The sequence below is a fragment of the Aethalodelphis obliquidens genome, unplaced genomic scaffold (assembly GCF_003676395.1).
Source record: "Aethalodelphis obliquidens isolate GAN/ISIS:26980383/991018 unplaced genomic scaffold, ASM367639v1 scaffold5, whole genome shotgun sequence".
Classification (NCBI taxonomy): Eukaryota; Metazoa; Chordata; class Mammalia; order Artiodactyla; family Delphinidae; genus Aethalodelphis; species Aethalodelphis obliquidens.
Window position 1 is genome coordinate 26,355,786 of NW_020837949.1, and position 15,694 is coordinate 26,371,479.

The following is a 15,694-nucleotide window of genomic DNA, read 5'->3' on the forward strand; positions in this document are numbered from 1 at the left end:
CATCAGGAGGGTAGATGTCAAAAACAAGAACATGTCCAATGCTGCTCACAGGTTGAGAAAGGTGAAGCTGGAGAGGTGGCCACTGGGCGCGGCAAGATGAAGGTGTTGATAAACTGAAGTGCGTTGAGTGGAGAGTAAGAAGTGAGGAAACTGAAATAGCTATTTCAACTAGCTTTAGCTATAGAGAGAGCACTAGATAGAAACAGGGAAACTTCACCTATTGTAACAGGAGGGAAGGTGGAATTTAAGGGTATGGATGCAGGTAAAGGTTGACTTGATTTTGAAAACAAGAAGTTGTTATTTTCACATTACAAGAAAAATGGAAAACAACTGTATGCTTTTCAAAAGCATTCATCACCATATTTGTTGCCTGATGAGATGTTAGATCACAGAAGAGTGGAAACTGCAATAGGGCTTGTGAATATTCACTTGGTGTAAATTTGTTTTCATGCTTCACATTCATACACAAGTTGTTTCAATCAGTCATTTTAGTTTCAGAAAAGCTTTCTACTCAATTCTGTATAGAAAAGTAAATAATACAAGAACATTTTAAATTGCTGTTTGGCATCAACATGAAATAAAATTACGCTTTGATTACTCTCTTCTGTCCCACGAGTCTCTCTAGAAGTATAAAAATACAATAGTGGAATATTCAGTGATAACAGGTAATTCTACAAATGGTCATGCTTCTGAATTGTTATGTATTGCAGTAAGCATAAATAAATAAGCAAAACCCAGCTTGCTCTGGTCAGTCTTTGCAATATTCAGAATTTTAATGCTGTGTTTGCCTCTGCTTTGCTGATAACAGTGGGCTAGGAATTTAGCTATTCTGTGACCAGTCAAATATATAAAATTGTTGACAAGGGACCAGTATTTTAATAGCTCAGTGTCCTCTTAATGAAGCAGTGTTAATACATTTTCTTCTAATTTCGGTATCATAGTAAAATATATGTAACATGAAATTTACAATGCTAACCAATTTAAATGAAGAGTTAAGTGGTATTAAAGACATTCATACTGTTGTGCAACCAACACCACCGTCCACATCCAGAACTCTTTTCATAATAATATGGAATGTTTCCTGAATTTCCTGTATGACATCGTTGAGCAGGTGTCATGCTAATCTTCTCTGTATTGTTCCAATTTTAGTATATGTGCTGCTGAAGTGAGCACTGGTACACATTTTAATGAAAACACTTATTTACATAAAGAAGAAAAAATTATAGAGACTGTGAGTCTGAAAGACAAGCAAGATCCGTTTAATGACTATTATAAAAAAAAGGGCTTTGATCAATTCTATAATGCTCCCTATCAGAGTATTGAGGCATGGAAGGTGAGTAAAATACCTTCTGATTCTACACGCAGAGACAGAATATAGGGATAGGTTATCTGATCCAAAATGATCATGGCTGTATTTTCCTAATTTATCTGGTTGAAAATGAAACAACTGAAAAGTGATTAAATCTAGATTAAATGCGTTCTTAATATATTCCAGGCACTATGCTAAATAATGCACAATGCATTGTCCAGCTTAATTCAAAAAGAATGCAATGAGGTAATTCCCTTATTTTCATTTTAAAGATAGTAAAACTAAGATTCAGAAATAGTAGTATAATTAACTACACATGGTCTTACAACCAGTAAGCTATGGGTGAAAGACATGGCTCTGGGTCAGCCTGCCCATATAGCCCTTGCTCTTAATCTCTGAGATCTGCTGTGTCTAAGACCACATCTGCCCCCCACTTTTTCAATTTATGGCCTTAGACAGCCTCCACAAACACATCCTGTTCTTATGAACACATCCTGTTCTTATGAACACATTAGTTTTGCTTGTGCAATCATTTATATGCTGAACAATGATACTTACCTCACCCAAGTTTTGAGTTAAACTCTCACTATTATCTCTAAATGTTTACAAGCGAACGTTTTCTCAATAGCTACACTCAAGATTTGTGGTTGGGAGGACTGAGAAAGATTTCATCAATATACTCTGGTGCAGTTTCTCTGTATTCATGCTCATAATTTGCTGACTTCTGGAATGATGGCTTTGAAATTAGAACATCTCTTGAAATAAAACTGCTGTGCCAGAAGACACCATTTAGAATTCCATTACAGCCCTGATGTACAAACATTCTTGCATCTACATTTTGATCCCAACACCTGTTATGCACTAAGAACTATATCTATTTCCAGAATTTTCCCTAGTGGAGCTTTATTATCACCCATTCAGGAAGCCCTTAAATATCTGTCAGCCGTTGGTGAGGTTTCTGCTTGTTTTATTTAGACTTTGTTTGTGGGCTTTCCTCACACAGCGCTCCCACTCCTGTTATATTTTTTAAATTTATTTTTTATTTTATTTATTTTTGGCTGTGTTTGGTCTTCGTTGCTGCGCGTGGGCTTTCTCTAGTTGTGGCGAGCGGGGGCTACTCTTTGTTGCGGTGCGCGGGTTTCTCATTGCAGTGGCTTCTCTTGTTGTGGAGCACGGGCTCTAGGTGTGCGGGCTTCAGTAGTTGTGGCTCGCAGGCTCAGTAGTTGTGGCTTGCAGACTCAGTAGTTGTGGCTTGCAGCGTCTAGAGCTCAGGCTTAGTAGTTGTGGCACACGGGCTTAGTTGCTCTGCGGCATGTGGGATCTTCCCGGACCAGGGCTCGAGTCCGTGTCCCCTGCGTCGGCAGGCAGATTCTTAACCACTGCGCCACCAGGGAAGCCCTCCACTCCTGTTATTTACGAGCAGCTCTCTGTTGTGGAAAGAGCATGGTTTTAGAAGACACCCCTGACCCTGGTTTGACTTTGACTCCTCCACTTACTGTACATAATGCACAATTATGTTCAACTATTTTTGATTCCTAAGATTACAGACATAATTTTAGATTTACTTATGATCAAGTAAAGATTTATACAGTTGAGTGAAAAAATATTTCATGTTTGTTGGGGGGAGCGGTAGAGGGGATTGGTAAAGGGCTTTAATTTTACCCCAACCAATCTAAGTGGTAAAAGAAGCTGGTCTGGGTGAGCTCCATGTTCCTCTCATGTGTCCTTCCTTCCCACACTCCTTCTGTTCTCTTACCTGAGCTTCCCCCAGCAGACCTGACCAGCCATAGGCACCAGCCCATAGTTCAGGATAGATGCACGTGGGCAGGAGGGTAGAAGTAGGGGATGACTTTCCTAATCCCTTTTCTTCACTCTCCTCCTTCCAACCTGGATTCTGTGCTGCTGGAAAATGTATCCCAGCACTGAGGCCCTCAGACAACTGTACCGTTTCAGAAGCCAGGCTGGCTTTTCTCTTCATTTACAATTTTGTAAATTCTGAGAGAATTGTTTTTTATTTACTTAAGAAAATGTGGTATATACATACAATAGAGTACTATTTGGCCTTAAAAAAGAAGGAAATTCTGCAATATGCTATCACATGGATGAATCTTGAGGACATTATGCTAAGTGAAATAAGCCAATCACAGAAAGACAAATACTGCATGAATCCACTTATATAAAGTAAGCCAAATTCATAGAACCAAAGAGTGGAATGGTGGTTGCCAGGGGCTGGTGGGAGGAGGGAATGGGGAGTTACTAATCAATGGGCATAAAGTTTCAGTTATGCAAGATGAATAAGTTCTAGAGAGCTGCTGTACAATGTTGCACCTGTAGACAACAAATGCTGTATTATATACACTTATCAATTTGTTAAGAGGCTAGTCCTCATGTTCAGTGTTCTTGCCACAATAAAATAAAATTAAAGAAAAACATAGCTGCTTTTTAAATCTAGATTTCCAGTGGAGAAGGCTAGATTGCACTTGAGTTCTGCTTAAACTTCCAAAATGCATCTGGGCTCTCTAATCTGGCAAGTTTTTATCCCCACCATGTAATTTAACAGTGTGGAGCGAAGAGCTGCCTTTCTGGGCCTTGCTGTGCTCTTTTAGATTATGTTACCCAGAAAAAAAATCCAGACCGAGTACCATAAACAAAATACATCTTAACATCAGGGCTATTGCTTAAATGAATAAACTTTTGAATGCGTAAAGATATATGATATTTCGCATGTTATCATTTAGGAGATGAAATACTACTTTGAAGTTTGAGTTTCCTTTTCCCCCCCAACTTTCACTTACTTTCTGAAGTTTGTGCCAAATATAATTCTTGATAAAGCGGACACTGTTTCTTCAACATGAGCAATTCTCAATGTTTTCAGCTTCTAATTTTGTTGCCTCAATTTTAATTGTAATTTGTGTTTTCTGAGCCAGAATTGTTTCAAATGAGCACAAAAGTTTCCATTGTTCTGTGTCTTACAATATGAGCATGCCTGAGTTGCAGTCATTAAAAGCCTCACATGGGTCGTTTTTGTTATTGTTCCCCTGGGCCCCCTCCACCCCGACTTTTTTTTTTACATGAGTGAGCCAAGAAGAAGCAACTATTTTAACAATTTACTTAAATAGAAAATGAGTGACTATGTGTCTCCTAGAAAGATGGTCATCAGATGTCTTTTTAAATTCTGACTGCTACAAGTAAATTTAGCCACAGTGCATTGCTTTCTGAATGCTTCCAGAATGGAACACTGTGCTTTGATTGTTGCTTTGGGAGTCTCATTAAGACTCTAAAAGGTCAAAGGAGTAAGGACTGGAGCAAAATGTGTTCACTTACAATACACACAGCACAATCCAAATGCAGAGATCAGCTACATGCACGATGTGTTTCTACCAGAGTATTCGTACAATAGAGAACCCTGTTCTTGTCTAAATGGTTGCATTTATTCTACCAATATCTACATTGTTGTTACTAGTGGAGAAATATTTCAGATTGCCAATTGTTTGCTTCATAAACTAATTTCTGAACAGAGGATGATGTTGGAATCAGATATTTTTGCCATAAAATGAAATCGCTATCTCCATAGGTTTTCCTGTCCTAAGCGATGGACATTTTTCATAAAGCCTCTGCTCTAACACACACTTTAAAAATTTCATGAGGTGAAGACAGAATGCAATGATTTTGGCCCCTGGAAAATTGCCCTTGAAGGAGGACATCAGATATTGACAAAGAATACATTAAGAATACAAACTAACTTAAAACTCAGTTTTCCCAGCAGAGTCTGCTCCAGCTTGAAATTTAATTATCTCAGGTACATTTCAGTAATTTGTTTCTGCTGGTAATTGGAGATTATTTTCATGCGAATGTGATGATACCCTATAGAGGAATCGGTGGGAGTTTTCCTTTAATTTGAATTTAGCCTTTAATGTTTTCCTTCTCTAACATATTAAGAGGATAGCATAATTTTAAACACCTTGCTACTTGGTTTCCCACATTCCATATTTTAGCTTTTATTTGCTTTGGCTCTTGAATATCTCAAAAATTATAATGAAGTAACCTCAGAAGTTTCCTTTTTGTGTCCATAATTGATTGCTATAGTACTTAATATTCTTATAAGGATTAAGAGCTACCCTATTTCAGGGAGTGGTCCAGGTGCTAGCAGTTCAACAGTGAAATACAGATAAAAATCTCTGCCTATATGGGCCTTTCATTTTCGTACGTATGTCTATACCCAAGTTTATCCTTTTCACCTCAACCTCCAGTAAAAATTTCAAAAATTTTCACCAATCTTAGAATTTTAAAGATTGCATAACTTTTTGAAGAAATCACTATGAATTATTTTCAATCTGAGGATACAGTGTTCATGGTGCTCCTTGGAGGTGAGGACTAAATCAATGCTATTTAATGTTTTTATTAATGAATAAGATCAATGATTTTTAAATTGTGTCCTTTGGAGCGCCAATGTCAGAATCCCTTCAGCTGGTGGTCACAGTTCCTGAGATCCACTTCACAGATCCTGATTCAGAATAACAAGGTGCAGATCAGGAATCTGCATTCTTAAGTAGCAGTCTAAGTGATCCCTACACATGCTGAAGTCTAAGAATCAATTACTAATTTAGACAAAGAGCTGAAGAAAGTGAATCTTAAAGTAGAAAATGACCACAAGCAATTGGACAAAAAGGCTTGAGCCTTGTGTATTCTCAGTACATAAAATGGTGCGAAAGGGCAAAATAGTTATTTTCTGAGGAACTGGCACCAGAATTTCTCATAGAGAGAAGACTGTTTCTTGTTAAGGAAATACTTTGATGTCTGCTTGGAGAGAGAAAATAAGCCTATGAGAATAAATGTCACCGAGGCACAAAGAGAAAACAAATTCGAAACAAGATTGGAGGTGCTGGGGAGGGGAGACTGAAGAGAGAAACAGAGAACCACATATCTTGGGGAGAGGCTGGCTACTAGTGGAAATGGCCTAAAAGGTGTCTAAGACTGAATTTTTAGGCATCTGTGTGGTTGTGATATAAACTCCTTTTTTCTTCCTGAATACTCACTGATGGCTGCTACACACACAAGAGCCTGACATGAGTGGTTTTCATGGGAATCAAATTAAATGGGTGGAGATCTGTGTTGAGATTAAAGAAGAGCAGTGAGGATGGAGGAATACCTAGCCACCAGAAGTTGAGCAGAAAATGGAGGATTAAGAAGGGAGAACTCAGAGCCAGAGAGCTGGGAGAAATGGCAGAGAATTTTCAGAAATTCAGAGGGAGACAATCATCTTCCCATTGAACGAGGAGTTGGGGGTTCAAGCTAATTGTATACAGATCTTGAGGGGTAGGATGATCCAAGTGGACACTGGGCATTATGTTTAGTTACTGTTTTATGGATTATGCCTTATCTTTTCATCTAGGTTTTGAGTTTCTAGTTAGAGGGGTATTCTTGTCTTTTTTTAATTATTAATCACTTTTCTGCACGGTATATTTTGCACACTGTAGGCTGCCACACGCTTATTGAAAGTTTTTTTGTGCTAGAGTGAAAAGTGTAGTGGATTGTGAATGAAAAGTGTCCTAGATTTATGATCTTTAGGTTATTCCCTTGTGGACCTTTTAAGTTCTGGGTCCTTGAGTCTTATAGACACTTGTAGAAAATAACTTGTCTATGCCTTTATTCCTAGAATGTCTGAGTTACTTGATATTTACTATTTCAGTGGAATGAAATGGTCATTCCTTTAAAATAACATCTATAAACTACTTTTCTATGTGAAAATATATGATAGATTAATTTCCTAAAGTTAGTTTAATTTCCCAGCAAGTATTTCAGACCTTATACATACTCTAAAGCCTTATGATTATTTTAACTTGGTGAGTTAAATATTTGTGGCTAAGCTCATTACATTTTTAATGCTGGAAGTACATTTATTTTCCTATGAGGATTCTAACTATTTAGAGTAATTATACTTGGCATCTAGAATTCTGTTGGAGGATGCATTAAAAAATACTACTTGACACTTCTATGGGTAAAGAAATCAAAGCATAAGTAAGTAGGTAAAAGAATGGCATTTTATCTTTGGAATTCTGGTCATAACTCTAACAGTAATTTCCATGCTGTGAGAAATTCCCTTAAATCTTTTCATCTGCAAGAGAGCTTTTCTGTTGAACTTACATATATTAGTTTACAACAAAGACTTAAAATAAGTTAGTCATTCCTCAGTATCCCCAGTGGATTGGTTCTAGGACCCCTAGAGATACCAAAATCTGCAGATGCTCAAGTCCCTCATAGAAAATGGCATAGTATCTCCATATAACCCACACACATCCTTCCGTATACTTTTATCATCTCCAGATTACGTATAATACCTGACACAATGTAAATGCTATGTAAATAGTTGCAAATAAATGTAAAGGTTATGTAAATAGTTGCTGAGCATGTGGCAAATTCAACTTTTGCTTTTTGGAACTTTCTGGATTTTTTTTTTCTTAAATATTATTGGTCTGTGTTTGGTTGAATCCGAGGATGTGGAACCCATGGATACCAAGAACAAACTGTATATGCAAATAAGTCAGTGAGAATATATTTATGTTGTGCTTTTATAACCAACCACCTTGTGTGGCAGGCAATACTATTTCCACTTTATACTCAAGTGTGGCAGGCAGTCACCCATTGGAGGGTGACCTCCAATGAGCCACAGTTCTCTCCTGATTATTTGAGTGTGGACTGGACCTAGTGACTTATTTCTAAAGAAAAGAATATGGAAAAAGTGATGGGATATTTTTCAAGATCAGGTTACAAAGAAAAGATAGCTGCCGTTTTCCATTTCCTTTCTTTCTCTCTCATAGGCTTGCTCTGAAGGAAAGCAGCTGCTGTGTTGTGAGCTGCCCTATGGAGAGGTCCATGTGTTAAGGAACTAATATCAACAGTCAATGGCCAATGAGGACCTGAGGGCTGCCAACGGCCATATAGGTGGTTTGGAAGTATATCCAGTAGAGCCTTGATGTAACTAGACCTACGCTTTGATTATAGCTTTGAGAGAAAGCGTGAGCCAGAGGCACCAGCAAAACTGCATTTGGGTTCCTGACCCAGAGAAAAATAGATAATAAATATTCATTTTTTTAAGCAGCTACGTTTTTGGGTAAATTGTTGTCTTAGTCCATTCAGGCTGCTATCACATAGTACCACAAACTGGGTAGCTTATGAACAACAAAACTTTATTTCTCACAGTTTTGGAGGCTGGGAAGTCCAAGATCCAGGTGCCAGAAGATTTGGTGTCTGGTGAGACTCACTTCCTGGTTCATAAGGCATCTTATTGTATCCTCACATGGTGAAAGGGACAAGAGAGCTATCTGGAGTCTCTCTCATTAGAGCACTAATCCCATTTATGATGGCTCTGCCCTCATGACCTAATCACCTTCCAAAGACCCCACTTCCTCATACTGTTACCTTTGGGGTTTATGACTTCAACATATGAGTTTGGGGAAGACATAAACATTTAGTCTATAGCCCTTGTTACAGCAATAGATAAACTATACATGAGGAAATTGAATCCCAGAAAGGTCATATGATTTGAACAATGTATCAGATGTAAAGAATTGAAAACGCAAGGGTTTTCTGACCACTTGGTCAGAGAAGGGCACTGAGGAGGTGGCATTAAACAGATACCTAAACGAACTGAGCCATGTGGACATTTGGGGAATAAGTGTGCAGGCAGAGAGACAGGCAAGGGCAAATGCTTTGTCATGAGAACACTGGATCGGCATCAAGGCCAATGTGGATACAGAAGAGCAAACTAGAGAAAGATACAGGGGATGAAGTCAAAGAGATAGGCAGAGGCCAGATTATGCAGAGCTTCCCGGCCATGGTAATGACTTTGGATTTTGTTCTGATTCTAGGGGGAAGACGTTAGGGCATTTTAAACAGAGAAGTGATATGATTTGATGCACTTGTTAATATTTGTGGAGAATGGAAAGAGAAACAACAGGAGGAGTAAAGACCCAGTAAAAAGATTTCTTGAGGCAGATAACTTGCCTGGATGAGGGTTAATGATTACTTAGACTAGAGGTAGGAGTGAAATGGTAGTACATGGTAGATTGAATGCTTGGAAATTGAAGTAGTTTTTATTTCTGGTTGCTTCTGTGGACATTTTTGTCAAAGAGCTTGCATTTTTGGAAGGGAGGTTTAATTGTGATGAGAATGCAATCTAGGTTTTTGATTACTGGAACGTAATGGTTTTGAAATTAGGGCTGTGCTCTGCTTTAACCAAATTAGATGAGCAGTCTTGACTGAAGGCACTCAGACATTGGAGAAGACTTAGAGTCAAGGTCTGTATAAAGGCATGATACAGGTTTGGCATTCCCCTTAGATTTTGAGCGGGTGACCATGAGTGTTGGAAAGAGCCAACACTTATTTCTTTGCTTTTGCACTACACAAACTGAAGTTAGTTTTTGTTTTCCTCTCATTATCCTTTTGACCAGCTTTCCTGGGAGATCCCAGAGAACTCTCCTAACAGTTCACATTCTATAAGTGCTCTTTTTCTAAGAATGGGTATGTATATATATGTACACACACACACAAACACATACAAGGGAGAGACGGCACAATTTTTGATTTTGTTGTGTATGAGAACACACATTCCTAAATAATATGGAGAGATTGTCTACGTTTGGATGTTGGTTGAGGTCCCCAGGGATCTGAACACTGGCACTTTTATTTTGAAAGGTCCTTTTGCTGCCTCATCAGCATTATCCTCCCATTTTCTTCTCAAAGGTGAATTGGGGTCTTTCATTCTTTACATCTATGCCACTAGGGGGACTAGAGTTGAACGCGGTTCAGGAGAGCTCTTTGTATACTTGATTTCTTCACAAGCTTTGTTTGGGAAAAAAAAAAAGGTAAAACTCATCTGGTGATTTTGAGTCTTTTCATTTTAGAGCAAGAAATTATGTGGTAAAATTTCAGTAAGTGACACTGAAATATATTTCCCTTTTGATAAGTGTAACTGCCTTTTTCAGATTTCAGAAATAAGGTCTCATATGTATTCAATATAAATGATATGAAACATTCATTTGTCTGTGGGGTGTGTGTCAGATTTAAAGTAAAACATCTTAAAACCCACAGGTCAATTTCCTCAATAATAAATTCATGTAACTATGAATTTTAAAATAAATACATTCTTGGGGAATAAAATAAATGATATTTGAGAAGTTACTGCTTATTTATTGAAGGCATTGTTTATGTTAAATGCTTTATGCTAAGTGAAATAAGTCAGAGACAAATACTGTATAATAGCGCTTATATGTGGAATCTCAAAAATACAACAAACTAGTGAAAATAACGGAAAAGAAGTAGGCTCACAGATACAGAGAACAGGCCAGTGGTTACCCGTGGGGTGGGGAGGGGCAATTTAGAGGTGGGGGAGTAGAAGGTACAAGGATGTATTGTACAACACGGGGAATACAGCCAATATTTTGTAGTAATTACAAATGGAAAGTAACCTTTAAAAATTATATTAAAAATGCAGTTTAGGGCTTCCCTGGTGGCGCAGTGGTTGGGAGTCCGCCTGCCGATGCGGGGGACGCGGGTTCGTGCCCCGGTCCGGGAGGATCCCACATGCCGTGGAGCGGCTGGGCCAGTGAGCCTGCGCGTCCGGAGCCTGTGCTCCGCAATGGGAGAGGCCGCAACAGTGAGAGGCCCCGCGTACAGCAAAAAAAAAAAAAAAAAAAATGCAGTTTAAGCAGTGTTTTCCCAGCATTTTATCAACTAGGATCTCTCACCCTATCCACCATTCCTTGATCACCTACTACATTTAATCCACCCCAAATGAATAATGGTCCTGCAAGCAGTTGGTTGAATCTACCTACAGAACAGGCATTTCACACAGAAAACATATGTTATTTTACGTCTCTCAGATTGGAGAAATGTTATATCATGATGGAAATTGGAATAATTCCAGCTTCAGAAGTGTCCTCTAGAATTCCCAAATGTCACAAATTTCCATTTCAGAGTGGTGGTATCATAATTTATAAACTGCTAGGGAATTAAAAAAGGGCTAAACAACCATTAGGTTGGGTGTTAATATATAGATGTATGTTTTTTGTGCTTTTCCCCATTATACAAAAGCAAAGGTTTTTCATTATGCTAGCATAGTTAATTTATTATTTTCAAGCTAGTGCCTAAACTTCTGGAACACAGAAATTAATGGGCTCTTGGAAACCCTCTCTGAATTGTCCTAAAGTCAATGGTGGTTCTTCCCATCTGTCATCTTAATTTGTAGTATGTCTCCCAGATGCATTAAAACAAAGATATACACTAAACTTCCTTGCATTCCCATTGGCACTAAGTACAAAAATAAGAGTTGTCATAAATCAATTATTTACAAGAAAACTCCCAAACTTGCCAAACTGGAAGCCCTGATTTAAAATAAACTGGGATGTCACTCACTTTGTCAACCAATTCTTTCAGACTGCAAATGACATATTTATTTATAGAGCTATTTAGATAATAATGGAAGAAGGTTTAGTAGCTTATTTTCTAAACTAGCAACCAATGTTAACTCCATGAGTTTGATGACTGCTTATAAAATGATCTGTTTGCATCTGTTTTCTGTTGAAATAATTAAAACTGGAAATGACGAAAATATGTTAATATTTAACATTACACTTGTTTTGGGTCATATTCTGAGAGAAGATTATTTTTTGATCCAGAACTATGGCCTTCAAAGTAATTGAGAATGAATTAATTCATGACTCCCATAGTTCTTTCCATGATAAAAGGGTAAAGGAAAATTTGGGTAAGTAATTTTAGCATTTTATGTTGTCTCATGTTGGAACTGAGCCCAGTTTAGCCTGGGGAGAATCCAAGTCACAGTTGAAAGGAAACCAAGTTTGCAGTCAAAAAACAGTACTACATACAGCAAGTCCAAAGAATGAGGCAAGCTCAAGAATGGGGGGAAAGAAATGAAGTCGGAAAGCTGGAGAAAAAGGCAGCTAGAATGTAGTTTAAGGAATTGGTCCAGGACAGAGGTTTGTAACTAAGGTCAGCCATTTTCAGATAGTGCCAGCATTATCCTGCAGCAATGGTGCACGTCAAAGTAAGAGTGGAATTTATAGGAACTGTAAGAGCAAGACACAGACCTCCACTATCCCCACTCCTTACCCAAAATTGCTGTAGTTCCTTCAGTATTTATTGTTTCCTGGTACAGGATAGCTAAAAATTTGAGTGACAGGATAGGTAAAAAGTCAGGTTTCCCTGATTTTGTCCTAGTCAAAGCCTACCTTTTGGTATAGTTATGAAAAACACCCCCTTTCACTTTTCAGAGTTTCCTAGTTTGGATGATAAAGTTTATGGTCATTCTGGCAAAGGCCCAAGATGAGAAGGTATGAGCACCTTAATCCTTTGTGGATTATTATCTTATTATTATTACTATTTTTTAAATTTAAATTAAAAAAATTTTTTTAACATCTTTATTTGAGTAAAATTGCTTTACATTGTTGTGTTAGTTTCTGCTGTATAAAAAAGTGAATCAGCTATATGTATACATATATCCCCATATCCCCTCCCTCTTGCATCTCCCTCCCACCCTCCCTATCCCAGCCCTCTAGGTGGTCACAAAGCACCGAGCTGATCTCCCTGTGCTATGGGGTTGCTTCACTAGCTATCTGTTTCACATTTGGTAGTGTGTTTATGTCCATGCCACTCTCTCACTTCCCAGTTTACCCTTCCCCCTCCCCGTGTCCTTAAGTCTATTCTCTATGTCTGCATCTTTATTCCTGTTACTATTACTATTTACCCACAAATCCTGTTGAAATCCACATAGGAAAAGATTTGTTGATTATTCCTTCTTTGGGAGATGGCAAAGTGTATGGGAAGGGATGAGACTGTATTCCTGGAGAATTTTTTTTTAAAAATTAGAGAAATTTGGTTCTAAAGTGTTCAGGACATCAAAGATCCACAGACAATGAGGGTAAATTTAAGAAAATTGATAGAAAGTTAAATTACTTACCTCCATTTCATTAGGGGCTTTTCCTGAGGTTCTACCTTTTCTTTTGTTTGGAACATAGTCTTCGATTTCTTCGTTTTGCTTGACTCTGTGTTGATGTCTATGCATTAGATAAACAGCCCCCTCTCCCAGTTTTTTTTTTTTTTTTGCGGTACGCGGGCCTCTCACTGTTGTGGCCTCTCCCTCTGTGGAGCACAGGCTCCGGACGCGCAGGCTCAGCGGCCATGGCTCACGGGCCCAGCCGCTCCGCGGCATGTGGCATCTTCCCGGACCGGGGCACGAACCTGTGTCGCCTGCCTTGGCAGGCGGACTCTCAACCACTGCGCCCCCCCCCGCCCCAGTCTTAAAGGAGACGCCTTGGGTAGGAGATGAGCATCATTGTTCAACCCTGCCCTGGCTCTTGGTTGTCCCTCAAACCTTTGTGACCGTCCAAGTGGCCTATTTTAGTTTTAGCGGCTCCCAGTAGTTGAGGGTTTTCCTAGAACTATCAGTGTCCCAAAGGGAAGGATCTCAGGCAGCACCGAGATTCAGGCAGATTGGAAGCCAGACCCTCAGGCAGCAGCTTTGAAAATATGCAAATATGTCCTGTGGGACCCTGGCTTAAGTCCCGTCGGCCACGGAGTCAGTGATCCAGAGGTGTCCCCTGGGTGGCAGCTGCAAAAACCAGGGCACCAGATGCACTTAAAAGCTTCCCTCCAGGAGACTGGCGCTCAGGAGCACTGCAGAGGGAGAGTGTGAAGATGGGGTGCATCCGCTGGGGTGGAGGTGAGGCGGAGGGTATAGATGGCGTGGCCAGGAAGGAGAGAGAGAAAGATGGCGCCGGGCAAAAAGCACGCCAAGACGGCGCCTGCCAGCTGGAGATGGACAGAAGGAGAGTGCATAGCTAGCATCTGCAGGAAAAAGAAGAAAAACGAAAAGAAAAGAAAACTTTAGCGTTAATATATATATATATATTATAGTGTCTGGGGCTAGAGCGAGGCACAGGGAGAGTGTGAAGACGGTGCCCGCCAGCCATCAGGCTCCAGATGTGTGCTAAATTAGATGACTGCCCCTCCTGCCAACAGCTTTAAGATAAGCAAATGAGCTTCATTTACAGAAGTCTGGGCCCTCTCCATCCTATGCGTCCACCATGAGCCCTGGAGCTGGTGAGTCCAAGCGCTGGAGCCCTTTAAGGCTGTTTCTTAGACCGTTTTATTTTAACCTTTTGGGTAATGTGGACCGAGCCCTGGAGGTTTTTAAAGCTAGATGTTTTAGGAACTTGGCAGTCAGGGGCTGGTCTTAAAAGTTGGGGTCTCCAATGTGGGCGTCAAACCCTACGCTCCTCAGGGAGAAGCTCTGGGGTTTGAGTTCCCTCCCGATGGCGCATCGCTCTGCCCCAGGGTGGGGTTTATGGGGAGATGTGCCCCAGGCTCCCCTACCTTCTTCCACGTGGGACTTAATTCTCTCATTCACCTGATGCATAGCATTTGCTCAGAGATGAGGTTTATTTCAGAGGAAGTTGTTTCATACTTAGCTGCAGATTCGGTGTGCCCATGGAGGGAGGCAAGCCCAGAACGCTTCGATGTCTGCCTTGACCCAGAACTCATTGGTATAAAGAAATACTGACAAGCCTGGTAATTTTAAAAGGTTTAATGGAATCTTAGGGTCGCATAAAATGTAGCACAGGCCATAAATGAATCGTTAATTAAGATGAATAAGGAATGGTAAAGTTAATATTAGAATGGGGCCCTTTATTTCACGTAAGATGTTCTTTATTCAAGGGCTATTATGACAGAAACACAGTTAACACTTAGATCTTGAAAAAAGGAGAATTCTTTAGGCTTAAAAGTAAATAGGAAAATAAAACATTCATGGGAATTTGAATTTGGAGATTGAAATTAATTTATCACTTCTCATTTTACTATTCAGTGTGGTGTGTGTGTTCTAGGGGATAAGACCTTACTCATGAAAGTCGGTAAACTATTCAACTGAATGGGGCTTCGTGTGGGAACCCTGACAACAGAGGCATACGGGAGTCACTTGATCACTTGGGTATTTAGTAATGCAGTTAATGCCGTTCATTGTGTGATCATTTCTATAATGAGAAGGTGAAAGTTGATTAGTAAGTGGAACTGATTTGGAAGGAATTTATTAAAAGTTTGTGCATGACTAAGTGTTAAATAGAACATTTAAGTTCTACAACCAATGTTTTCATGAAAAATTTGAGATTATTTTTTCTAAAAATGAATCGACTCTCTTGTCCCTGGTTTTCGCTAATCTAATTTCTCCTCAATATCAAGATAAAATGGTTCATACATACTCTTTCACTTTCTCGCTTCCCATTTCCTATTCAACCCACTACAGTCTGGCCTTGTGCCTGTTTACAGATATTCAGAAACTGCTCTCAGAGTCATTGTGACCTGCAGTCATATATT

General features: G+C 39.4%; 1 non-coding gene across 1 annotated transcript; it reads right to left on the minus strand.

Moving 5' to 3' along the window:
* Nucleotides 1-1,063: 1,063 nt before the first annotated feature.
* LOC113618635 (U6 spliceosomal RNA) lies at nucleotides 1,064-1,173 on the minus strand. Its single transcript, XR_003432069.1, has one exon. It is a non-coding gene; the product is annotated as a U6 spliceosomal RNA (small nuclear RNA).
* Between the last annotated feature and the right edge of the window lie 14,521 nt (nucleotides 1,174-15,694).